The following is a 26439-nucleotide window of genomic DNA, read 5'->3' on the forward strand; positions in this document are numbered from 1 at the left end:
GGAACTGAATGGACAGGAAAAGCTGAAAAAAAAATGGTAAATGCATACAAGTGTGGATGGATTGGAGAGGAGAATCAGTGGGAGTGTAAAAGATCAGGAATCAGAGATGGGGGACAACAAGAGATGGCAATAGCTGGTCACGAGGAGTAGAGCGAAGAACATGGTTGGACAGACTCAATGAAGCAATTCTTCAGTCGAGGGAATATTGGTTTTAGGATGGGGGAGGGAGTGGGGGTGAGATGAGCAGTTAGCCTGGATTTGAGGAGGGGAACAAGGTGTGGGTTGCTGGTAGAGGGAATGCCTGGCCAGACTCTTGAGGAACAAAAAGCTGGGGGAAGGAGGGGGGCAGGTAAGGCAAGACCAGAAATGAGGCAATAGAAAACTGCGAGGCCACCGACCTGGCTGTGCTGGAAGAGGAGCAGGCCTTGCACCTCTTCAGTGTGTTTTTCACTGACGAAGTAGTTTTCACTATCGAATGTAAATATTGCAGAAAGGTGTTGTTTACAAGTACTTTGAAAATGAAAGTACGGTACAACCAATACAAAACAGTCCATCATAACTTACTCCCCACCAAGTGCTTTCATTCGTAAGCGAGAGCTGGACCAGAAATATTTCAGGTATCAAGCAAAATCCTGGCCACCTTCATATGTACCCCTTGGTTGTTCTTGACACAGCAATGTTTACCCACTGGAGTTTTATGGTCCTTTTTAAAAGTTCCGGTTTAAACAAGGAAAGAGTTGCATTGATCCCTCGATAAAACTTTTTTTTTTTAAATACCAGTAAACACGAACCCAAAGAACAGCAGGTAACAGGGATTTATCGTGACAAGCAATCATTCGTAGGAGTAAGGTGGGAGGTGGTGCGCGAGGGTGCGGGGGTGCGTGGGAGGAAAGAGTTTGGGGCCAAAGTTTTCAGGACCATAAGAGTTTAACAACTATTTTTCAAGTCTATTTTAGGACAACGAAAGTTAGAATCTGTATTATTTATGTTCTGTTGCAATTTTTGTGTTTAAAGCTTATGGAAGAGTTTGTACGTTTGTATTTGAGACGTACATAGACGTTAAGGGAGGGAAAAAAGAAAAAACATTAAAGACATCACAAGGATGCAATTTGCGAATGACACAGTGGGATCTTTAATGCCCCCAAATAACGCCGTCAGAGGGGATGGTTAATGTTGACGTACTCCCTAGGGACAATTGCACTTTGTGACGCAATGCCTTATCTGCGAAGCACCAAACCAACAGTTTATAGTCGGGTTGGGAATCAAACCCAGATTAGACAGCTCAAAGGTGAGTGCGCTAATTATGAACCCTCCAGGTAGACTTAACAAATCAACACAGTGTGCTGCATTTGAAACTGCGATCCCAGCACAAGGAGCCATCAGTTCAGATGGGACCACCAAACAGGCCAACTGGATACTCCTTTGAAACAGGATACGAGTACAACTGCTCCCGACGGGAGCATATGAAGGTCATCAAACGAAGGTCAAAATTGGGGTGTCGTGTTAAACAACAGCAATGACCGTTTTAAAAAGTTAATCATATGTGTTTGCAGTTTATAATGTTTTTTTTACTTCCGGTAGATGTGCCCCAATAAATGCCACGATAAGCTATTTATCCACGTGAGCACAGAAATTTCCCATAGAGGAAAAACCCTTAACCCTTTGAACGCTGAGCTCCTTGGACTTTCAGCTCCCCCTCCGTGGGCTCCCTGGAGAAAAATCTGCCCGCTCGGGTATATTGCGGTTTGAATAGAGGCTGGTAAACCAACCACTTGGGTATATGGAGATTTGAATGGAGGCCAGTAAACCAGCCGCTCAGGTATTGGATGTTTGAATGGAGGCCGGTAAACCAGCCACTCGGGTCGTGGAGGTTTGAATGGAGGCCGGTAAAACGCCTGCTCAGGTATTGGAGGTTTGAATGGAGGCCGGTAAACCAGCCGCTCGGGTATTGTTTGTTTGAATGGAGGCCGGTAAACCAGCCACTCAGGTGTTGGATGTTTGAATGGAGGCCGGTAAAACGCCTGCTCAGGTAGATGGAGGTTTGAATGGAGGCCAGTAAACTGGCTGCTCAGGTATACGGAGGTTTGAATAGAGGCCGGTAAACCAGCTGCTCAGGTAGATGGAGTTTGAATGGAGGCTGGTAAACCAGCCACTCGGGTGTTGGAGGCTTGAATGGAGGCCGGTAAAATGCCTGCTCGGGTAGATGGAGGTTTGAATGGAGGCCAGTAAAACGGCCACTAGGGTTCAAAGGGTTAAGGGAGGGGGGATATTATTAGCATCAATATTATCTTGTAATAAGTATTAATATTGTTGTGGGCCGGGGTTCGGCGGCGATAAACAACCACTCGGTGGAGCAGTGGAGTCTTCTCCCACCGAACACCCGGAATTTAGGTTGTGACTCTCGGAGAACTCCGAAAGGTCACGGGTCACTTAGAGGACCGTGGTCGCCAATATTTTGACGGCGTGAGGTAGGGTCCACTTGTCTAATTCCAATTTACCGAAGTACTCACGCCGTCCAACTACCGGGGAAACCACACCCTCAGCCGACTTCATCCGAATCGAGTCGCTATCACCGACTCGGATCCGGCGTAACCGAGCGGAAGTTACCAAAGCTGCGCTGGACCAAATGAACAATTTACCGGCCCATACGGCCTCACCAATTGTCAAGTCTGAATCATGCTGGGTAAATCAAAGAAAGGACAGAAACGAACTGGAACATTTAACACGGGGGAGTTATTTTACAATAATAATCGTGGAGGGGAGCACACAAAGCAGAGTTATCCGAATAAAAGGCAGGCAATGTACAATGAGCAAAGAAAAAGCACTGAATTCTACATGCAGGACGGCGCCAGACACACACACACACACACACACACACACACACACACACACACACACACACACACACACAATAAATGGACCTCGTGGGTCTATTTTCGGCCTTTCAGCTCGGAGGGAAGGCGAGCTGAGGGCATGGGCCTAGCCGGGTACCTGTCCCGCCTCGTGCGGTCACACTGACCTGAACCACTGGTGGGATTCGAACCCACGACCCGAAGTCCATGGCCCACAAACGAGACCGCTCAACCATGACACCACTGTCCCAGATCGCTCCAACCACCAAACACGACCCTCTGCCACGATGACCGACTGCTCAGAATCGCCACGATCCTCCTGTCTGCCGTCCTCTCGTCTCTCACAACCACTCTGCCGTCGCCACAATCAACCGGTCTCCGAAAAACTGCTCCTCACAACCATTCTACTCCTCTTTTGGTGGGAGGGGCTTCTTCTCCTCGCCACTCGCTTCCTGATTGGCCGGGGGGTTGTCGGACGACCCGTGGCCACCGTTGATTGGACGAGCTCACGGTGGGCAGAGGGAACTTCACCCCTATACGTGACATGATGCACGTGGGCGATGGTGGTGTTGTAGTTGTTGTAGATGTAAAAAAAAAAAAACTAACTGGAAAATAACTCGTAGCGCACACACGAAATTCCCATTAGACAGAAGGAAGGATTCTAACTATTAACACATACTTATCGAAATAACTGAACTACGGGGACTCTGGCTGTCTGTGTGCACAAGGTTTCCAAATCCATAACCCTGAAGGCCGGAAAGCCAGCCGCTCGGGTATATGGAGGTTTGAATAGAGGCCGGTAATCCAGGCACTCAGGTAGTGGAGGTTTGAATGGAGGCCGGTAAACCAGCCGCTCGGGTATTGGATGTTTGAATGGAGGCCGGTAAACCAGCCGCTCGGGTATTGGATGTTTGAATGGAGGCCGGTAAACCAGCCGCTCGGGTATTGGATGTTTGAATGGAGGCCGGTAAACCAGCCACTCGGGTCGTGGAGGTTTGAATGGAGGCCGGTAAACCAGCCGCTCGGGTATTGGATGTTTGAATAGAGGCTGGTAATCCAGCCACTCGGGTAGTGGAGGTTTGAATGGAGGCCGGTAAACCAGCCGCTCGGGTATTGGAGGTTTGAATGGAGGCCGGTAAACCAGCCGCTCGGGTATTGGAGGTTTGAATGGAGGCCGGTAAACCAGCCGCTCGGGTATTGTTTGTTTGAATGGAGGCCGGTAAACCAGCCGCTCAGGTATTGGAGGTTTGAATGGAGGCCGGTAAACCAACCGCTCGGGTATTGTTTGTTTGAATGGAGGCCGGTAAAACGGCTGCTAGGGTAGATGGAGGTTTGAATGGAGGCCGGTAAACCAGCCGCTCGGGTATTGGATGTTTGAATGGAGGCTGGTAAACCAGCCGCTCGGGTATTGGATGTTTGAATGGAGGCCGGTAAACCAGCCGCTCGGGTGTTGGATGTTTGAATAGAGGCTGGTAATCCAGCCACTCGGGTAGTGGAGGTTTGAATGGAGGCCGGTAAACCAGCCGCTCGGGTATTGGATGTTTGAATAGAGGCTGGTAATCCAGCCACTCGGGTAGTGGAGGTTTGAATGGAGGCCGGTAAACCAGCCGCTCGGGTATTGGAGGTTTGAATGGAGGCCGGTAAACCAGCCGCTCGGGTATTGGAGGTTTGAATGGAGGCCGGTAAACCAGCCGCTCGGGTATTGTTTGTTTGAATGGAGGCCGGTAAACCAGCCGCTCAGGTATTGGAGGTTTGAATGGAGGCCGGTAAACCAACCGCTCGGGTATTGTTTGTTTGAATGGAGGCCGGTAAAACGGCTGCTAGGGTAGATGGAGGTTTGAATGGAGGCCGGTAAACCAGCCGCTCGGGTATTGGATGTTTGAATGGAGGCCGGTAAACCAGCCGCTCGGGTATTGGATGTTTGAATGGAGGCCGGTAAACCAGCCGCTCGGGTGTTGGATGTTTGAATAGAGGCTGGTAATCCAGCCACTCGGGTAGTGGAGGTTTGAATGGAGGCCGGTAAACCAGCCGCTCGGGTATTGGATGTTTGAATAGAGGCTGGTAATCCAGCCACTCGGGTAGTGGAGGTTTGAATGGAGGCCGGTAAACCAGCCGCTCGGGTATTGGAGGTTTGAATGGAGGCCGGTAAACCAGCCGCTCGGGTATTGGAGGTTTGAATGGAGGCCGGTAAACCAGCCGCTCGGGTATTGTTTGTTTGAATGGAGGCCGGTAAAACGGCTGCTAGGGTAGATGGAGGTTTGAATGGAGGCCAGTAAACCAGCCGCTCGGGTATTGGAGGTTTGAATGGAGGCCGGTAAAACGGCTGCTCGGGTAGATGGAGGTTTGAATGGAGGCCAGTAAACCGGCCGCTCGGGTATATGGAAGTTTGAATGGAGGCCGGTAAAGTGGCCACTAGGGTTCAAAGGGTTAAGGGCGGGGGGATATTCATAGTTGCAATATTATCTTGTAATAAGTATTGATATTGGTTTGTAATCATTATTGTTGTTATTACTCTTGTTGTTCGAAGCAGTGTAGGAAAAATGCCACGATAAGCTATCTTAACACGGATATACACCTAAACATGGACTTTGCCAAAGGCAGAAAACCCCCTTCGGTAAGCGGGGGGGGGGGGGGATGAAGTCACTACAACCTCAATCGTGTGACCTTTAATCCTCCTGGCAAGTTTGGTTCGAGATTGGATCAGTAACGACTGAATGTATCAGGCTCAGACAGACAATGGCGCATTTTAGTATGGTGAAGGGTTTTCAACATTATCCAGGGAGACACAATAGCTAGTACAAGGCATGCTCAAAAAAGTATATTGAGGCATAGATCTACAAAAAAAAAAAAAATTATTCATATATTATCTATTAATACATACATATAAATTAATATATTGTCTAATAATTAAATTAAAAAATAAAAGCATTGGCAGTCTTGTGACACTTTTGTGAGTATCTAGTTTGCAAAACACTTTTGAACATCCCCATCGAGACCTCGCCAAGACTTGCTTCTGAACTCAATGTGCTCGTTACCTGTAAGAATCAAATTGCCATTGGATTTTGAACAATCAAATTACCATTCAGATCCATGTCAGAGCAAGGTGGGGGCAACATGCCCCTGTCAGGAAGGACGTGGCAAAACGGTCATCTTGTTCAGAATGATGAACATTTTCCCTTCAAATTTTCCCGCTACATCGTCAGCCGGAGAGTCCTCTGTTGCGGACGTCGATGATACAGTGAACATAGAACCAGGACCGAGGTAGCCGTTCAGGAGGGGGGCATCTTGCATGCCCTACTGTTCCTGCCAGAGGCACCTCCCTCCCTCCCCCCCCCCACAAATCTACCTACACATATTCAATTGGAATGCATTTAGTGAAAATAAATTAAATAAATGAATTGGGATCAAGGGTAAGTATTGAAAAACAAAGTTGTGAAACAGGTATGTTTGAGTACCTCTCTTGCATTATCTTTACACATCCTATATTATTACAACTACCTCCAGATTATTGGTTCTATAATGAGACTGCCAAGCGCTTCAACTTGTTCGCAAAGTGATGGACCCAATTTTGTTGAAACAATTTTTTGCCAAAATTCTAACAAATTCTCAGATCATTCGAGAACTGGAAATATTTCACCAAATCTTCACAACGTCTTCAACAAAGTAAGACTGCTCCGATTGATTTCAAGGGGTAATCGAAACGAGACTCCGTTTTCCAACCACACCGGTTTACTTCCAAATCGAACAGAGTTTCTCCTTAAAGTTGAGCCGAGTTGCCTTAAACAGTCGTCACTAAAGTGTCCTTTTACGCAGATGAAGCCACGGGGGGGGGGGGGGGGGGAGGGGGAATTGTTTACACGACTTGGCTAGGCCTCGGGGAATCTCTCAATCTGGATTCAAGGCCACTGTGCAGAATCAGTGTCCAGTGTAAAGAGGTACATTAAGCCATAAAAAAAAAAGACATTAACGTACATTATTTAAAACCCACTGCAGATGAGGTTCTGTCAGGTTAATAATAGCAACGCTTAGGCAGCTCAGACAGAATCAATTAATCTCGTTGCTTTTAGAGGGTCGTGTCGTCCAGACAAGCTCTGACACGAGGAAAGGAATCGTCGAGAGAAAAATGGCACAGAAACGGTATCTTGTTTGGGAACAGCACAGAGCAAGAGTCAGACCGGCTGAGGAAGAGGGAGGGTGCAGGGTGGAGGGCGGGGGGCTCAGGGAGCATAAACACAGCTGCTCCATTGTGCTGGAGGCGGGCAACCAAACCCGCTGACCTTTATGTCTGTGTCGATGTGACGGCACGAAGGGGAAGGCTGCAGTCCACTTATCGACAGAGACGCCTGCCCTTGCCAGCACGAAGTGGCTGCAGAAGGGAAAAGAAATCTCCAGGCTAAGAAATAATCCTGAAAATCGTGCCGAGGATTAGAGAGAACGAGAATCCTTTATGCGCCTTCAAACGAATTGCAGGCGCTGTGGCTTCCAGGCAGGACACGGGTTCCGCTAGACCGTGGTAGGCCAAATTCATCCGATTGCTTTTTATTGGCCTTTCCAAACTCTCTATAACCGGGAGGGATTTTTGATGGAATTAAAAGCAAAGTATGCCACAAGCAAATGCCCATAAAGCCGCCGAGAAGATGGATGTTACAAGATGCACTTTAGCCGGGGCTGCTGTTAATGTGATGTTGGGAATGAATGATGGCTTCGGTGGCGTGACCTCGTGGCCCTGGCTCTCTCGTTCATGTCCTCTTTCCTCCGCATCCCAGCCTTTCCCCCCCGCTCACCCGACTCTCGGCTGACCCAGCCTGCCATCTTTTGGCCCACTTGTGGAAAATACAGGACAGTCGTTCGCTTGAGTTGTTTTCCTTTGTCCTTGTTGTCATGGTGACACATTGACGAGTTTATGAGAGGAAATTAATAATGAGCTTCTGCTACAATTTCCATGAAATTTAATACGACTCCGTACAGTTCACTTGATTCCACTGCCATCATCCTCCGTAATGTGACAGAATTGGAGGCTGTTTTGTTTGGAAACCACCAGCTGGTGCACAACAACATTACAAGATGCAAAATCAGAGAGTCAAACCAGAGACTGTCCAAATTGACAATTACCCCACGGTCGTGTCACAATTTGCATCGGAGGGGAGGGGGTGGGGGGCGTAGCATCACACACCGGCAACCTACATCATGGTAAATAGCAGGAGCACACCACTGTGTTTAAACGTCCTTCGGGAGGCACATCGGGGTCAAACAATGGGTCAGTTGAGTCAAAGGTCAATCTGTTGACAATGGTAACATGGAGGCCCAATCTTCTGCTGCTCTGCTGCCACTGAAAGGTTGACTTCACACCTCCGGACTAATTGCTTCACCTGCAGCTTACTGCATTGTTGAGTTATTACTTCGACCTACTTGTAGTCGTGAACAACTGTGAATGGAAGTAAAATTGGTTTGTCGGCCAATGTTGGATCTGCTTGTTGGAGTGGTGCAACTTCTTGTACCGTGGTATCATATTTGCTCGTAATACATCCAATCATCCCGACGTCATATCTGGTAGACTTAAAGCTGCCAAACAGCTAAGTTAGTAAATCCTTTCTGCGATAGATGGTTTTTATTCATAATTGTACAATAACGGGTTTGTGTCAATCAGTTACTCCCGCAACAAATACAGTGTCAATGCCCATACGCGATGTCATGACACCTGTTGGAGTCTCAGAATCTCGTTCCACAAATCTCTTTTTAAAACCAAAAAATGGTGAACATTGTGATGTGGTCCCCACTTATTGCTTCAGTTTTCGGGACTGAGGAGTACGTCAACTAACAAACTACTCTTTCAGAGGGGCTTCTGTCATTAGCGTGACACGTCCGATTTGGTTTGAATACATTTTGAAATCACTCACCATTGGGAAAGTATATTTCCTTCTTGAAAGATTGGTAGAGAGAGTAGGTGATGAATCGGGCAGTGTTGATGCGTGTTCACACGCACCTTACAAAGTGCCCGTTCAGCCGAAGCAATTTCTTGGCAAGGGTTACAATTCTGGACAGATCACTACTCCAAGGCAGTATGTTCGACTGCAGGTGGCAGTAATTTGGAATTTGTACAGGGTTCTGGTGTTAACTCTCCTCCTTTTTCAGGAAGGACACTGTGGGATCTTTAACATGCACCAACTAATGCTGGCACAGACAGGGAACGCGGCTTAACTTCCATCCAAGCAACGGCACACACAATGATGCCTCGCCCTACCTGTGAAAAATGAGGATCACGGTTTATAGCTGGGTCTGGATTCAAACCGAGGGATAGACAGCTCAGAGGTGGGTGTGCATACCTCGAGGTTATTCTGCCAGCTCAGTGTGGTGAAGCATCACTTACAATACCATCACTGCAGACGTTCTTCTTTCGTTTCGCTACACTTTCCCAACCACTGCAAAACACAGGCTTTGTCACACGAGTTGAGAGCCTTCAGGTCATCTGGTCCACAAGGCTATGGTAAGAGAGGGCAATCTAGGAGATGCACCGTTGTTTGAGGAGCCCCTCCACGGACACAATCAATCAGGCCATTTTGATTATATCTCTTACACAAATGCCACATGTGATCTTCTATAACACGATGTCTCTTCTCCTTCCTCTTCAAAAGGATTATTTTTCTCAGGAGTTTGTCTGCGTTGCGCTTCGTCCACAAATATCGTCCCCCCCCCCACCCCCAACCCCTTCACCCCCGCTCATACAGCGCAGCATTTCTCTGTGCATTTAACAAGCATTCAAATCTCGCATCCCGTGACCTTTTTGCATCTCCATTTGTCAAAGTTGGGAATTTGAAATCAGGAAAAGTATCCACCCGAAACCCGCAACCTCAAAACGTCATGTCCCCAATTTCTGCATCCCTCCTCACCCACTCAAAAATGGCGGAGGAGCTCCTTGTGAGCCAACGGCCATCCATAACTAGTGCCCAACTGTTTCTGTGGACGTCCTCATGCAGTAGGGTTTCCTACTTTGTTTGTTTTTAAGGTGGTGGCAGGATTTTTACCCAGGCCACCGTAAAACCCTTCCTCCACAAAACACAAGAAAAATGGAAACAAAATTGAAAACTCACTCTGTGGGAGTACCTGTGCTGGTGCCCTCGGCAGAGCAGCTCACCAGATGACGGGATTGGGGCAAAGCCTTCAGGACCTACACTCTTTGATGATGAGGAAAACCATGGGGTAATCTTCCTGGATCAGATTGCGGTAGTGCGTGTCGGGGTGGTGCTGAGGTGTCATCCCACAGAAGACAGTCCCCTTGGGTTAACGTGGAATGGTCCATTCGGCTGGATGCCTGGAATTTCCTATCCCTAAAAGAGGATGATCATCTGTCTCTGCTATCATCTGAGCTGAAACGTTTGAACATCGGGATTGCAATACTTTGGGGAATTCTGAAGAGTTGGAGCGCCTTCAAGACCACCATCCTTGATGTTACCGGTGGATATCTTGGAATTCACCGGAGGGCAAAGAAGAATTTTGTCTCTCAAGGGACACTGGATACTATTGACCAGTCACAGGGTCAGTCTTAGTGGCAGACCTGAGCTGTTCAGGGGGTTGAGGTGTAAAGTTGTACATGTGCTGAGCATGGACTAGGCTTATGTGCGATGATTCTGTGAGGGGGTAGAGCATCACCTGTGGTTAAGTGATTCTCATCCTGCTTAAAGGGGAATTCACGCATTGCGTTCCTCCAAGCCCATCCCTCGGTGTACTGCAATTTAGAGCAGAGGGAGGTAGGCTTTTGACAGTGGAGTCCGACATGAAGGCCCGCTGGGCCGGTTACTTTGAGCGGCTCTACCAGGCTGATCCACCAGCTGTTCAGTCGGATGTCAGTGGGATTACTATCCCTATTGCTGACCATCCAATCAACTATGATCCACCTTCGTTTGTGGAAACACAGGCTGTGGTGAAATGGCTGAAACGGGGTAAAGCTCCTGGGATCAGTGGTATCCATGCTGAACTTCTCAAGGCTGGTGGAAATGCTGTACTCATGTCGTTGCATGCAGTTCTGTGCTCTGCCTGAAACACAAGCATCATCCCAACTGACTGGAAGAGGGGCCTTTTTGTCCCGCTCTGGAAAAGGCAGGGTGATCACCAGGATTGCAACAACTACTGAGGGGTGATGCTACTCTCAGTGCCCGGCAAGGTCTGTGCTCAGATAATTATTGATCGGGTTTGCCACCAGCTACTTGAGCACCAGTATCCAGAGCAGTCAGGCTTTACACCATAGAGGTCAACGATTGACCGTATCCTTGCTCTTCAGATCCTCACCGAACGCAGATGAGAGTTTCAGCAGGGGCTGCTTGCAGCTTCTGTTGATCTCTGTAAAGCGTTTGATTCAGTGAGTCAGGATGCCTTCTGATGGATTCTTGGTCTTCGTGGGGTGTCACCAAGACTGATCGATCTGATGTCTGAACTACACTCTGGTACTGATAATGCTGTGAGATGTGGTGATACCATCTCTGACTTATTTCCCGTTGTTACTGGAGTTCGTCAGGGGGTGTGTATTGGCTCCCCACACTTTGCAGCACTTGTAGGACTGCATTCTGGGGAGCAGGTCTGAGAGATCAAGCTGCGGTGCATCATTTGGGAATGTTAAGATCTCTGACCTTGATTTTACAGATGATGCAGTCATCTTTGTGGAGACTGGATATCCTTTTGGGGGCCCTCGAGGTGCTGAAGGAGGAATCAGAGCCATTGGGATTACGGGTTTCCGGGGTCAAAACTAAGATCCAGGCTTTCAATTACATATTTGATGCTGCTATCTTGTCTGTACCCATTTGCGGTGAGGATGTTGAGGTCACAGAGAGATTCACTTACCTTGGCAGTGATATTCACATCTCTGCCAGCTGTGAGCCAGAGGTCAATAGTCGTCTGGATCGGGCCTTGGGAGTCATTGTTTCACTGGATCACAGGGTGTAGTGCTGTCGGTACCTGTGCAGGAGGATGAAAGTCTGAGTCTTTAGGTTCTTGTTGCTTCCAGTCTTACTCGATGGATGTGAGATTTGGACTCTGACCAGGGATCTGAGATGGAGACCTAATTCCTTTGGTACCAGGTCTCGTCGGAGAATCCTTGGCTATCGCTGTTCGAACTTTGTATTCAACGAGCGGTTGCTGAGAGAGACTCAAATGAGATTTGTTACCTGCATAGTCCATGAGCATCAGCTGCGGCTGCATTCTCTCAGCGATGGAGCGTCATGAGTGGAGGAGACCAATGGGCCAACCACGTGCCTCGTGGTTGCAGCAGATTGAGCAGAATCTCAAGGAGATGGGGATGGGCCAGGCATCTGCCTGGGGGGGGGGGGGTAGCCAGACGGAGGCCCCTGGAGCACCGGTGTAAAGTGGGCGCAGCAAGGCACTGCTCTGGCGCATGCTCCCATACCTGACCTGACAATTAAATTGAAAATCAACTTTATCACCGAATGCACCATGACAACGCCCACCCTCCATCGATAGATGAACGTCTGTCCCAGTTGGGACTATTCATGAAAATTATATCCAGCAATGAAGCACCAAATACTGTTTTTTAAGTCTTTGCTATGACTCTGTCAGGGTTGGAATCAAACCACTGATCTCCAAGATGCCACTTTGTCTGGTAATTTTGGAAGTTGAACCAGGATGGGTCATCAGAAGAACACACACATCTGATCATGGAGTTGCTGGGGAGGAATGGAGGTCTGCGAGAGCCGAAGGAGCTCGTAAACATTCGGGAAGTAGACCAGGGGATATGTAGTTTTAAAAAAAATAATAATAATAAAAAGCAGTGCCACCAACCTGCCTGCGACATGATGGCAACATACCTTATGTTTTGGCCCCATCGAGCGAGATTCCAATAATTCTGAGTTGAGATTTCACAGAATCCAGAGCAGACATGTGATGCTGGGGTACCATCCCTGCTCCCAAAGAGGAGATCAGTCCTCCATCGAGCTATGAACAAAGCTTTGAAAGCTGTGAGTCGTTCTGATTTTTGAAGAAAAGACCCAGACTACGGCTGGTTTTGGAGACAGCATTTAAAAAGGATGAAACACTGACAAACAGCCATAGGTTGGCCCGTTTGATCAGCAGGCTTGGTAGGCCGAATGGCCTCCTCCTATGTCGACTTAACTTTCTTTGTAAGGAAAATTATTATCCCCACACTTTTGAAAAAAACGGGGGGATATTGTAATCGGCTCCGTGCGTCTGTCCATCACAATATCTCTTCCTAAACGGTTGTACATAAATTCACCAAACTGGGTAGTTATGATCACCACATGGCACGAAGGTACAAAAGCAGCATCATTTTGGTCCCACCTCCTAGGGCGGGATAATAAGGTAAGATTCAAAAAAGTGCAATTACGGACACATTTCATAATGAAATTTGGTGTATGCAATCAACATTGCGGGACGCTATCCCTGTGTCGTAAGAGGCGACCAGGGTTGCGTCAGGAAGGGCATCCGGCGTAAAACACGTGCCAAATCACTGTGCGGATCATGCAGATGATTCGCTGTGGCGACCCCTAAAGGGAGCAGCCGAAAGAAGAAGAAGAATCAACATTGCGGGACGCATTAAATATGCAAAAATATTTTTGGGATTTGACATCCGATTCACACCCAAGGGGGTGGGGACTTGTGGTGACAGGAGTCAAAACGGGAAAAAAATTAACTCAAAAATTGATATTGGGTCATTCATGGTGGAATTTTTCGCCATCTTCCAACTTTGCTTTTCGTGGGAAGCGTGGAGATTTGCGATGACGGCAATCGACTTTGCTCTCGTTATTACTATTATTATTATTATTATTATTATTATTAACTGAGAGTGAGAATACCTAATGGATCAGAGACTGAATTAAAAAAAAAAACATAACCAAGATACCATTATCAATGTGAAGGTCAGGTCAGGTATGGGAGCATGTGCCAGAACAGCGCGTCGCTGCGTCCACTTTCCGCCGGTACTCCAGGGGCCTCCGTCTGGCCATCCCCCAGGCAGATGCCAGGCCCATCCCCATCTCCTTGAGATGATGGTCAATCTGCTGCAACCATGAGGCACGTGGTCGGCCCACTGGCCTCCTCCACTCATGAGACTCCCTCGCTGAGAGAATCTGGTGAGCAGGATCAGCATCAGGAAAACAAGCCACATGTCCATACAGCCGCAACTGACGCTCACGGACTAAGCAGGTAACAAATCTCATCCGAGTCTCTCTCAGCAACCGCTCGTTGGACACAAAATCCGACCAGCGATAGCCAAGGATTCTCCGAAGACACCTGGTATCACAGGAATTAAGTCTCAGTCTCAGATCCTTGGTCAGAGTCCAAGTCTTGCACCCATAGAGCAAGACTGGAAGTACCAAGGACCTGAAGACTCGGACTTTCGTCCTCCCGCACAGGTACCGGCAGCGCCACACCCCATGATCCAGTGAATCCATGACTCCCCAGGCCCGACCCAGACGTCTCTTGACCTCTGACTCGCAGCCAGCAGAGACATGAATATCACTGCCAAGGTAAGTGAATCTCTCCATGACCTCAACATCCTCACCACAAACAGACACAGACAGGACAGCAGCATCCAAGATGTCACCGAAAGCCTGGATCTTAGTTTTGACCAAAGAAACCCGTAATCCCAGCGGCTCCGACACCTCATTCAGCACCTCGAGGGCCCCCAAGAGGATGTCTAAAGTCTCCGCAAAGATGACTGCATCGTCTGCAAAATCAAGGTCCGAGATCTTGACATTCCCAAACGATGCACCGCAACTTGATCTCTCCGACATCCTCCCTAAAATCCAGTCCATACAAGTGCTGAAAAGTGTGGGGGCCAGTACACATCCCTGACGAACTCCAGTAACAACTGGAAATAAATCAGAGATGGTACCACCACACTTCACAGCACTCTCAGAACCAGAGTAGAGTTCAGACATCAGATCGATCAGTTTTGGTGGCACCCCACGAAGACCAAGAATCCTCCAGAGGACATCCCGATTCACTGAATCGAACGCTTTATAGAGATCAACATAGGCTGCAAGCAGCCCCTGCCGAAACTCTCGTCTGCGTTCGGTGAGGACACGAAGAGCAAGGATACGGTCAATCGTTGACCTCTTTGGTGTAAAGCCTGACTGCTCTGGACGCTGGTGCTCAAGCAGATGGTGGCGAACCCTATCGAGAATTATCCGAGCAAAGACCTTGCCCGGCACTGAGAGCAGAGTCACCCTTCGGTAGTTGTTGCAGTCTTGGCGATCACCCTTCCCTTTCCAGAGAGGGACAACAAGGCCCCTCTTCCAGTCAGTTGGGATGATGCCTGTGTTCCAGGCAGAGCACAAAACTGCATGCAACGACACGAGTGCAGCACTTCCACCAGCCTTGAGAAGTTCAGCATGGATGCCACAGATCCCTGGAGCTTTGCCCCGTTTCAACTGGTTCACCGCAGCCCGTGTTTCCACAAGCGAAGGTGGACCACAGTTGATTCGTGGGTCGGCAACAGGGATTGTAACACCCTTGACGTCCAACTCAACAGTTGGGGGATCAGCCTGGTACAACCGCTCAAAGTAACCGGCCCAGCGGGCCTTCACTTCAGACTCCTCTGTCAAGAGCCTACCACTCTCTGCTCAAACTGCAGTGCTCCGAGGGATGGGCTTGGATGAACGTAATGCGCGAATTCCCCTGTAAGCGGGACGAGAATCACCTGTCCACAGGTGATGCTCTACCCCCTCACAGATTCCTCGCACATAGGCCTCCTTGTCCACCCTCAGTGCACGTACAGTTTTACGCCTCAGCTCCCTGAACAGCTCAGCTCTGCCATTCAGCCTGGCCCTGCGACTCTGGTCAATGGTATCCAGTGTCCCTTGAGAGACAAAATTCTTCTTTGCCCTGCGCTGAGTTCCAAGACATCCACCGGCAACATCAAGGACGGTGGTCTTAAAGGCGCTCCACAACTCTTCAGGACCCCCCAAAGCACCCAGACCCCCCAAGTGTCCACTCAGCCTGTTCGCAAACTCCTCAGCTACTCTCTCATCCCTGAGCTTGCCAACATCCAGCCTAGGCTGGGATGGTACCATTCTCCAGGATTTAAGGTGCAGCTTTAGAGTTGCTACAACAAGCCTGTGGTCAGTATTGAGGAACTGAGCACTCCGGTAGACCCTGCAGTTCTGGATCATCCTCCAACGACCGTCAATGAGGACATGGTCAATCTCCTTTGCCACACCGCCAGCGTTGGAATACCAAGTCCAGCGATGAGCTTGTGGGCGCTGAAACCATGAACCAGCCACCCTAAGTCCATGACTTCTTGCAAAGTCAAGGAACTTAGTGCTATTCTGGTTCATAGTTCCTGACCCATGGGGACCAACACACACCTCATAACCATCCCTATCAGTTCCAGTCGATGCATTGAAATCCCCCAAGACTAGAAGTGTATCTCGTCTGGGGCACTGATCAACCACAGACTCGAGTGTGGCGTAGAATGCATCCTTCACGGTGAGATCACTCGCCTCAGTCGGAGCATAAACAGAGACCAGAGAAATGACACCTAAGGAGTGACGAATCCTTAATCTCATAATACGCTCGTTGACCGGTGTTACCTCAATTATCATTGGGGTCAGCTTATTGGACACAGCTACAGCAACTCCTTGGGTATGGTAACCATCAAAGCGACCAGACCAATAGTAGGTGTAACCACCCACCATTATCTCGCCGCAATCCGGTCTCCAAACCTCAAAGAGAGCTGCAATCCCGATGTCCAAACGCTTGAGCTCAGATGATAACAGAGCCAGGTGATCATCCTCTCTTAGGGATAGGACATTCCAGGCACCCACCCGAAGGGACCGCCTCAGGTTAACCCAAGGAGACCGCCGTCTGGTGGACGACACCTCAGCACCACTCCGACACACTCTCCCGCAATCTGACCCGGGGATGTTACCCCGTGGTTTCCCTCCTATCAAAGATTGGGGATCCCGAAGGCTTTGCCCCAATCCCGTCATCCGGTGAGCTGCCCTGCGAAGGGAAGCTGCACAGGAGGTACTCCCACGGAGTGGGTTTTCAGATTTTTTTGCGTTTTTGCGTTTTGCGGAATGAAGGGTTTTACGGTGGCCGGAGTGCAAATCCTGCCACCAACCTCCTAATAAGAAGTAACCCAACTGCAGGAGGACGTCTGCAGACACAGTTGGGCACTAGATATGGATGGCCGTTGGCTCACAAGGAGCTCCTCCGCCCTTTGACAGGTTTTGTTTTTAATCCTGCTGGGTGTCCATATCCAAACACCCCCCTCACCAGAAAACCTGGTGGGGGAGACGGTTTAGTCGCCGACAACCCGACCATGGAACAGGTTAGTACAGGTTTACATGGTACCTGTAGCAGGTCACAGTTCGAACCTGACCTGACAATGTGAAACTCTTTCAATTTCCTCAAAAGGTACATTCTTTGGATTGCTTTTGCCAGCCAACACTTCAGAGTTCCTGTTCCATTTCAATTTGTCATCAATCATGACACCCAGACACTTATACTTCGAAACTTGTGCAATATTTTACTATGATCCGAAAAGGCTCACGGCCTCCTGAGCAGTGAAAATCAAAAATCAAGTCTTATTGACATTAAGAACCAAATCATGACAGTTGTTCAAGTCCACGAGGGAGAGTCGAAAAATATGCACAATGATTTAATAAAAACTACTGTGTTGTGTTGACTAGATTGCTTATTGTACTTGCACGTACAAGCACAAACTGTCTGCGCCATTGTGAAGCAGTTTCAACCTTGAGCAGTCAGTAGTTTTGTCGCCATAATGGAGTTAACATGACCGCTCCGCTGTTCGTTTGCACCAAAGAAGAGCAGCATAGTGAAATGATTTTTGTGGGCGGAAGGTATACCAGAGGTAGAAATCCATCACAGACTTTCAGCACAATATGGGAACAGTGTTTTACCACAGCGGAGTGTGTATGATTGGATTACCATGTTCAAAAACTATCGCACACTTGTCACTGATGATGAACGATCTGGACCCCCATCCATGTCCACAACAGAAGAAAACATTGAAGGAGCCCGCTCCATGATTCTGGATAACCGACGGTCGACTATTGATAAAGTGGCACAACAGCTGAACATCAGTCATGGTTCTATACATGAAATCATCAACAACCAACTTGGCTTTCATAAAGTTTCTGCAAGATGTGTTCCAAATCAACTCACAGAAGACACAAGCGCAACCATGTGACGATCTGCCAAAGCCTTTTGAACCGCTTTCGGCATGAAGGGAATGGTTTTTTGAGATGCATTGTCACTGAAGATGAGACGTGGTCTACCATCAAGAGGCAGAGAGCAAACGCCAGAGCATGTAGTGTAAACATCCGACATCACCAGTCGAAAAGTTTAAAATGTCAACCATCAGCCGGAAAAGTGGTGCACACTTTTCTGGGACTCACAAGGCCAAATTTTGGAACACCATCAAGATGGGGGCACAACAGTAAACAGTGTCTGTTATTGTGAAATGGTCAGGTATTGAAACCAGCTATTCGATGGAAACGCCGAGGGCTCCTGTCAAAAGGTGTTGCATTGTTGCATGGCAATGCCCCTCCACACACTGCCACCCATATTGTGGAAAACCTCTGGCAATTGAACTTTGAGGTGTTGGAGCATCCTCTGTACAGTCCTGACCTGGCCTCTTTGGACTTTCACCTGTTTGGTCCACTCAAAGATGCTTTCAGAGGCCGCCACTTTGCCAGTGACCAACAAGTGAAAGAAGCGGTACATGTGTGGCTCATCACTCAGCCGAAAACATTTTTTTCTGAGGATGTACAGAAGCTTATGAACCGATGTACTAAGTGTGTTTAAAAGGAGGTGGACCATGTGGAAAAATGATTCTCTTGTACATGCTCAATTGTAGTTATATTATTTAAATAAAAATATATTGCGGATACTTTTTTGACATGCCCTCGTACAAACTTCTGGACTTCGTTCACATGTTCACATTTATCGTTCAATCAGAATCTGCTAATTGCTGTATCATCTGCATATTTTGGTGACATTAAAATTTAGACTTGAACTGAAGACAATCTTCCAGTATATTATTTGCTTAAATGTAGAGGGAAAGAGAGGGTGGGGGGAAGGATAAGTCTGTTGGGTTCAGACTGCTGGTGCATTCATGTTGCTTGCAGCTGGGGAAGGATGCAAAAATTCTTCCACATTTTCAGATGGAATAAATATAGGGTTTTCCACACTTTGTGAAACCATGTGTCAGTTGAATGAGAAATTGGTTTCTTCGCCGAGCACAATGAGGTCCGCGTTGTTCTGCATCGTCCGATTGGTTCAAGTTGTCCAATTAATTTTCCATTTTCATTTCCAAACAAATCAAGGAGCCGATCCATAGATCAAAGAATAATTTTGAAGAAAAATTGCATTGATCTCGTTACCAGTTTGTCGATCACTTTTGTTTCAAACATTTTAAAAGGTAAAAAATTATCTTTTATTTTCAACTGAAATTCCATTTTATTTTGACACTCCTGCTAAAACAGCTGGAGAAGTCCTGCTCAGTAGGTCGACATAAACTGACAGCCATCAACTTTTACGGATGAATGTGCAAATGGATTCCTTACAAGATACATCAATTGATCTCTGTGGTAAAACTTTATCAACATCATTTCCCTAATCACACAATTGATAACACAACCATTTAACCACTTATGATGAGCAATCAATATGCAGCACGGAATTAAATATTTTTTATCTCAGGGATGGCTGAAACGGCAATCGGTGGAGCGCATACCTCCGCCAGGCTGACCGGTTTACATTTTTGTATCCCACTCATGGGCTGGATCTGCATCCCAACCTTAAGCAAAATCGAATTGGCTTGTTCTTGTCACCTATCCCAATCATCCACCAAGTTTTGTAATAATCCATCCACAACTTCTTCAAATATCATGGTATATATCATTTTTGGCTCCCCCTCTCTCAATGGTGAAGGTTTGTTTAAAAAAAAATTGTAGTATCCGGATCTGGATCTTCACCAAAATCGAATCAATTCGTCCTCGTTACACACCCAACCTGTCCACCAAGTTTCATCAAAATCCGTCCATAACCTTTATAGATAGCCTGTTCACAGACAGACAGACAAACAAACATGGGTGAAAATATAACCTCATCCACCTTCGATGGTGGCGGTAAAGAAGTGCCTTTCGAGTGGATACCGGACTCAATATGGATACAATATGGCAGCCAATGTGAACATAAATCAGAGTTTTATTGAGAACGTAATGCTCGCATTGGGAGTGGCCATGTTAGGTGGTTTGCCATCCCTCTCCCAGCAGTAGTTAGGGTAGGAATTTGGAATTTTTTCTGGTTACCAGGGATAACTCGCCTACTCTTCGCAAAGGACACTGTGGAATTTTTAACATCCACCAACTAATGTCAGCATTTGAGATGCCAAATTTGACTTCCATTTGAGGGATGGCACACACAATGATGAATCACCCTGCCAGTGAAACACTGGGATTCAAACCCAGGCTCGACAGCTTAGAGGTGAGGTACAACCCTGCAGTTGGGCAAAACTCTGGTCTTTCAACATCAAACATTTACCATATATTCACTGCCAATTCCATATGCTGAAATACGTTTAAAGAAAAATTGTATACAAAGTCAAGGCTCATGGAAGCATAAAATTAATATGTCCCTGCATGAGTTACTGCCCCCCTTCACATTCTCTTGTGACTCTCCCAGTGACAAACATTGCACGGGGTCTGCAATGACTGTTTGGTTGAGACTGACAACCTGGTGTTTGTGATTTCAAATGCAGCTGAAGGCAGCAGTACTATAAATTTAGATTCTAGTGTTTTGGAACCTGGATTAGCATCAGGAGAATTACCATGTTGCTATCACATTGTAAGTAAAAAGCCAGCTGGCTCAATAACAACCTTCAGGGAGGGGGGAAATTTCCTTGCCCTGCCAGGTCTGACCTATAGATGATATCAGTTTACACTGTGTGGTGGACTGTGAATTGTCACTGTCAGCCTGATGAGCAAGACCGAGGAAGACATTATGTGAGAGAGGGTGGGGAAGGGAAGGTAAGGTGGGAGGGGAAAGTGAAGGTCGGAGGGGGGAGGGAAGGTGGGAGGGGGAAGGGGGACAACATGAGGACTTCAATGGGAAGGACATTTTTCCAATGTGCAGGATACTTTTCCTTAAAAAACCCGATATTTAAAAGTTGTTGGGTTTTTTTTCCTTTTAAAAATAGTCACGTCTGAGGCTCCATTAACACCGTATGCCTCAGTGCCGGGATCCTTTGTTCCAGGAAACAGCCAAAGAGTTTATATCTTCCACTGCACTGCATTCAATTAATTATTACTTTACCATTCCCAAGATCGCACAAATAAGCCAAAACTGATGACACACGCACAGGAGACAGATGGCTCAAACAGCTTTTTGTTACCTTTTAAAGGGTTTATGAACCTCCGCCATCGAAGATCAGAGGTTACTGTTTTCACCCCTTTCTGTTTGTTTGTTTGGTTGTTTGTTTGTTTGTGAACAGTATTACGGAAAAACTCCGACGGATTTCGACGAAACTTGGTGGGGGGGGGTTAGGTCTGGTCCAAGGATCATGCCATTAGATTTTGGACTTGGTCCAAAATCCAATATGACCACTATGACGGCCAATTTGAAAAAATATTTGAATTTTTTCTTTTTTGCATTTCTACATGTTTTAAGTGTTTTCTAACCCCGCCCCCCCAAAAAAAATTGTTAGAGAAAAAAAATTTTTGCAACTTTTTTTTCAACATTTTAATTTTTTTTTTTTTTTGCATTTTTACATGTTATTAGTGATTTCCAACAAAAAAACCATGCCAAAATTATAATTGCGGCTGATTTTCGAACTTCAGGTGGATATACCCACGTAAAATCAATTTCTGTCTCAAGGAATCTAGTTATGACGAATGAATTGAGTATGTAAAAGTTAAAAGTAAAAAGGAAAGTTGCAAACTATAACTCTGTGAGCAGTTGACGTCAAATTGAATGAATAGGCTATCAGGTTCACTTGAGTGACCTAGCAGTATTGGCAGCGGAGGTTTTGCACTCCACCGAGTGCTCCCCCTCTAGTTTATAATGAATATGGGGGAAAAGGTGGACGAAAACAAGCAGTTTGGAACAAACCATGCAAATTAAAGGCCCCGTCACACCTTGACGATTTCGCCAACGTATGCCTGACATGTGCAAAATTTGGCTAAAACGCTGGCACACGTCGAATACATTATGGGTAAGTTTGTATACGTTAAGAGCACGCTGGTATATGTCGTAGTACGCCAAGCTGTTAGACAAATTTTCCATGCTTGAAATTTTTCGACGTATACCAGCGTGCTCTTAACGTATACAAACTTACCCATAATGTATTCGACGTGTGCCAGCGTATGACTCACACGTTCCGCATAACGCTTAATACGTTGTAGGCACAGTATGCAATCGTTGACACACGTTACTTGTAAGTTACTCATAAGTCGAAACACGTCGAGGTAATGTTTAGCGTACCCGAAACGTATTTCTAACCTATGAGTAACGTGTTGTAGGCACGTTACGCAATCGTTGACACACGTTACTCATAAGTCGAAACACGTCAATGTAATGGTTAGCGTCAGTGTTCCAGACACCCTGGTTTTTTTTTATCTTGCCAAAACGAAGTTTTTGCAAGATATGTTAGCCAGCCGGAAGGTTTTCTTTTTGTTTGTTTTTTTTTTGTTTTTTTTTGTCTGTAATCACGTATCGATCACTCTGCAGAGCACAGTTATCATTGGAAATTTTTGTAACTTCGCATATCAGAGTCCTATAGAGGTCCCTTTCAGCGCATAAAATTTAAGGTCAAGGTCAAAGGTCAAGGTCACTTTGTCGCAAATCAGGGGAGTTGACGAGACCCTTATTTTTTGAGTAATTTTGATCGGATAGTCTTCAAACTTCATGGGAATATAGTTCATGGTCTGGCGCTCAGCTGATTAATTTTTGGTGGCGATCAGCCTTGGCCTTCATGGTTAGTGCTGGAGGTCGAAAGTTTTTGACCCCAAGGTCAAATTTTGAAATCTTAGATACCATATCGAGTAATACCTCATATGAAAGCGCTTGATAAGTGCTTTCCAGATTTGTCAAAAGTTTGACGCTAAGACATCATGACGAAAAAACGGATTTTTCATGAAAAATTTATTTCCTCATTTCTCATCAAAATCTCTTGATATTTCATGTTTTTTTTTTTTTTTTTTTTTTTTTTTTGTATACCTTGGTCGAGGCTCGTATGAGAGCTAACACACAACTAACAGCAAGGAGGCATGAGACAAGAGGGGCGGGAGTGGAAGGGACAAAACATTGGGGAACAGACACAGGTGAACTGTGGAAGGGAGAGGGATGGGGATGGGACGGGGAACATGGCGAGGGGAAGATGGACATTAAAGGGACTTTCAGGAAGGAAAGCAGGAGAATTGAAGGAAGTGGGCTTGGGTGGATTATCGGGAGTAGAAACGATCGAGGATTTGGATGGGGGAAGATAAGAGGTGGTGGTGAACAGCTGTTTTGAAAGCCTGAAGGGAAGAATGGGAAAGAATAGAGTGAGGAAGTTTATTCCAAAGGCGGGGAAAAAGAGGAATGAAAGAGTGAAGATGAGCAGTGATTCGTGATTTTGGTAGTTTTACCAGAAGGGGGTTGTTGGCGGACCTTGAGCGCCCTGTGGAAATGTGGTTGGGACAAATCGCAGGGAGAGCAGGTGGGGGCAAGGCTGGAGAGGAGTCGGTAGAAGACAGAAAGACCACCGACCAACCAGCGGTGATTGAGTGAGAGGCCCAAAGACTCAGCTTCATTGCGGGAGATGCCAATGATCTTAAAAGCCCTGGTTTTGACAGCGTGAAGTCGAGAAAGGTGGGAGGCAGGAGCACCAGCCCAGAGGGGAGAGCAGTACTCCATCAGGCTACGGACAAAAGCTTTGTAAGTGGTCAGGAGCTCAAGAGGGCCGAGGAAGGACTTTGCACGACGGAGGATTCCCAGTCGGCGACTGGCTTTTGAGGCAAGGTTGGAAATGTGACTTTCCCAGGAAAGGTCATGGCAGATAGTGAGACCCAGAAGCTTGAAAGAAAAGACTTCTTCCAGAGGATTGTTGAGAAAGTGGATGGGGGTTTTGTAAACGGTCCTTTCGAAGAGACATAGTGAGAGTGTGAGATTTGTCTGGATTGAAAGACATGTTCCACGTGTTGGACCAGTTTGTGATTTTATCCAGATCTGCAGTGAGCGAAGAAGCTGCTGCTTGCCGGTCTGAGGGATGACAGATGGTACGGCAGAGGGTGGAGTCATCGGCAAAGAGAAATAGAGGATTTTCCAGAGAGTCCGAGAGATCATTGATGAAAACCAGAAAAAGAACAGGGCCCAGAACGCTACCTTGAGGAACTCCAGCCTGCACAGGAAGAGGGGATGAAAGAACTCCATTTAGGGCCACACGTTGACTGCGCCAGGAGAGGAAGTCTGCGAGCCATGAGTGGAGATGGCCTTGAATACCATGGGCAGAGAGTTTGGTGAGTAGGGCAGGGTGCCAGACTGTGTCAAAAGCACGTGATATGTCCAGGGATACGGCTCGGATTTCCTGTCTGGCATTGAGGACCTCCATCCATTGATGGGAGAGCAGTAGCAGCATATCTAGGGTAGAGTGACCTGGTCTGAAACCAAATTGATGATTGGAAATCAAGCCATTGGAGAAGAGGAAGGATTTCATGTCTGAAGCGATGATTGATTCCATAACCTTGCTGATGATTGGGAGAAGGCTGATTGGTCTGTAGTTACAGGGATCTGTTTTTGCACCTTTTTATGCAGGGCAGTGATGTTAGCAGATTTCCAAGCAGATGGCAGATGACCTTGGGAAAATGAGAGGGTGAATAGAACAGAGAGAGGGTGAGCAAGAGCAGAAGAGCAGGCTTTGAGGACACGTGGGCTGATGCCGTCTGACCGTTGCAGAATCTGACTTGAGGTTTGAAAGAAAGCTCTCCACCTTGTCAGGAGAAAAGGATACAGAGTCCAGGGACAGTTGGGTGCGACTGGGTAAAGTGGGTAGAGATAGTGATGGGTTTGGGACACAAGATTTAGCTGCAAACAGCTGGCTTAGACATTCAGCTTTATCACGTGTGGAATCAGCAGTGCGGCCATTTGAGGTAAGGGAGGGGATGGAGGGGGAACATACACCAGAAACAGATTTGATTAAACGCCACCAGGATTTTGAGGAGGGAGAGAGGTTTGAGAGTTCAGACTTGAGATGAGAAAGATGTTGTTTTCTGGCTCTCCTGAGGGTAGCTACACACTTGTTCCGAGCTTTGTGGAAAGAACTGAGATTGCTCTCAGTTGGGTTTGCTTTCCATGAGGCAAAGGCAAGTTGTTTCAGGACAACTGCCTCGCCACAAGCTTCAGTAAACCAAGGGCGGGAGGAAGGGTAAGACAACTGAACACGAGAGGGGATAAATCTGTGCATGAGGGAGAGCAAGTTTCTTTGAAAGAATTCCCAGGATGAGTTGATGTTTGAGAAAGTAGTGATAGGAGACCAGTCTGTAAGTTTGATGGCTGCTCGGAGACCCTGCCAGTCGGCTTGAGTGAAATGCCAGACTCGACGGCGGTGAGGTGGTTCTCTGATAACAGCCAGAGAGATGTCCACTTTAATAAGGACGTGGTCAGAAGAACCAATTGGAGCGAAGGAAGAGCAGCAGATATTGTCAGGGAAATTTGTCAAAATCAGATCCAGAAGAGATGGAGTACCATTGGTTGAGATCCGGGTCGGGAAGTTGACCGATTGAGTCAGTCCCAATGAGTCACAGAAAGCTTTTGCTGATGTCCCATGGCAGGTGAGAGAGGTACCCACACCTAGCCAACTGGCGTGATGACAATTGAAGTCGCCACATAAGAGGAAGAGAGAGTTTGGATGAGAAGATAGAAGATGGTCCATGTTTTCGGAGAGTGAGGTGTAGATGGAGTCATCACTGTTCGGTGGACGGTACAGTACACATATAAACATGAGGTGGGAGTGGAGGGGAAGCCGAAGCCAGAGGTATTCCTGGGGTGGTGGGGGAGTGAGAGCAGTGCAGGGAGAGTGAGGAATAGAGTCTTTGATGAAGAGAGCAACACCTCCACCAGGACGAGGCTCAGGTCTGTCATACCGTAAGAGGGAGTAACCAGGGAGAGATACTTGGGAGTCAGACACGTCTTGGGAGAGGAAAGTTTCTGTTAGGCAGATAATGTCTGGTTTGTCAGTGGCAACCTGCATGGAAAGATCTGAAAGGTTTGAGCGAAGGCCCCGGATATTTGAGGTCCACACTTTTAATGAAGAGGTAGGGGAGGAGGCTTTTGGTGCAGGAGGTGGAGGGGCGGGGGAGGGTCGGACGAGGGACGAGAGGGGGAGGTAGGGAGGGTGGGTGAAGGAGTGGGGGGTAGTGGAGAATAGCGAGGGGAGGGGGCGGAATGAGGAGGAGAAAAGGCTCTGTGGTGCTGGGGGGAGAGGGGGGACAAGAGACAAGGAAGATGGCAGTTGAGGATTTGAGGAGGTGGAGTGAAGGGATGGAGGTGAGAGGGCAGTGGAGGGAGGCAGGTTGGTGTATGAGAGGGGGGCAACTTAGAGAAGGAAGAGTGAGGG

At 47.3% G+C, this 26439-nt stretch overlaps 1 long non-coding RNA gene across 1 annotated transcript in view; it reads left to right on the forward strand.

Moving 5' to 3' along the window:
* Nucleotides 1-1372: 1372 nt before the first annotated feature.
* LOC147022750 (uncharacterized) overlaps nt 1373-26439 on the forward strand; it is a 72267-nt gene continuing 47200 nt past the window's right edge. The window contains exon 1 of the long non-coding RNA XR_015059896.1: nt 1373-1483. This is a non-coding gene — a long non-coding RNA (uncharacterized LOC147022750). The remainder of the gene's footprint in view (nt 1484-26439) is intronic.

Source organism: Eptatretus burgeri, chromosome 7, assembly GCF_056783735.1.
Source record: "Eptatretus burgeri isolate ZD-2024b chromosome 7, Ebu_testis_v1, whole genome shotgun sequence".
In the NCBI taxonomy this organism is placed as follows: domain Eukaryota; kingdom Metazoa; phylum Chordata; class Myxini; order Myxiniformes; family Myxinidae; genus Eptatretus; species Eptatretus burgeri.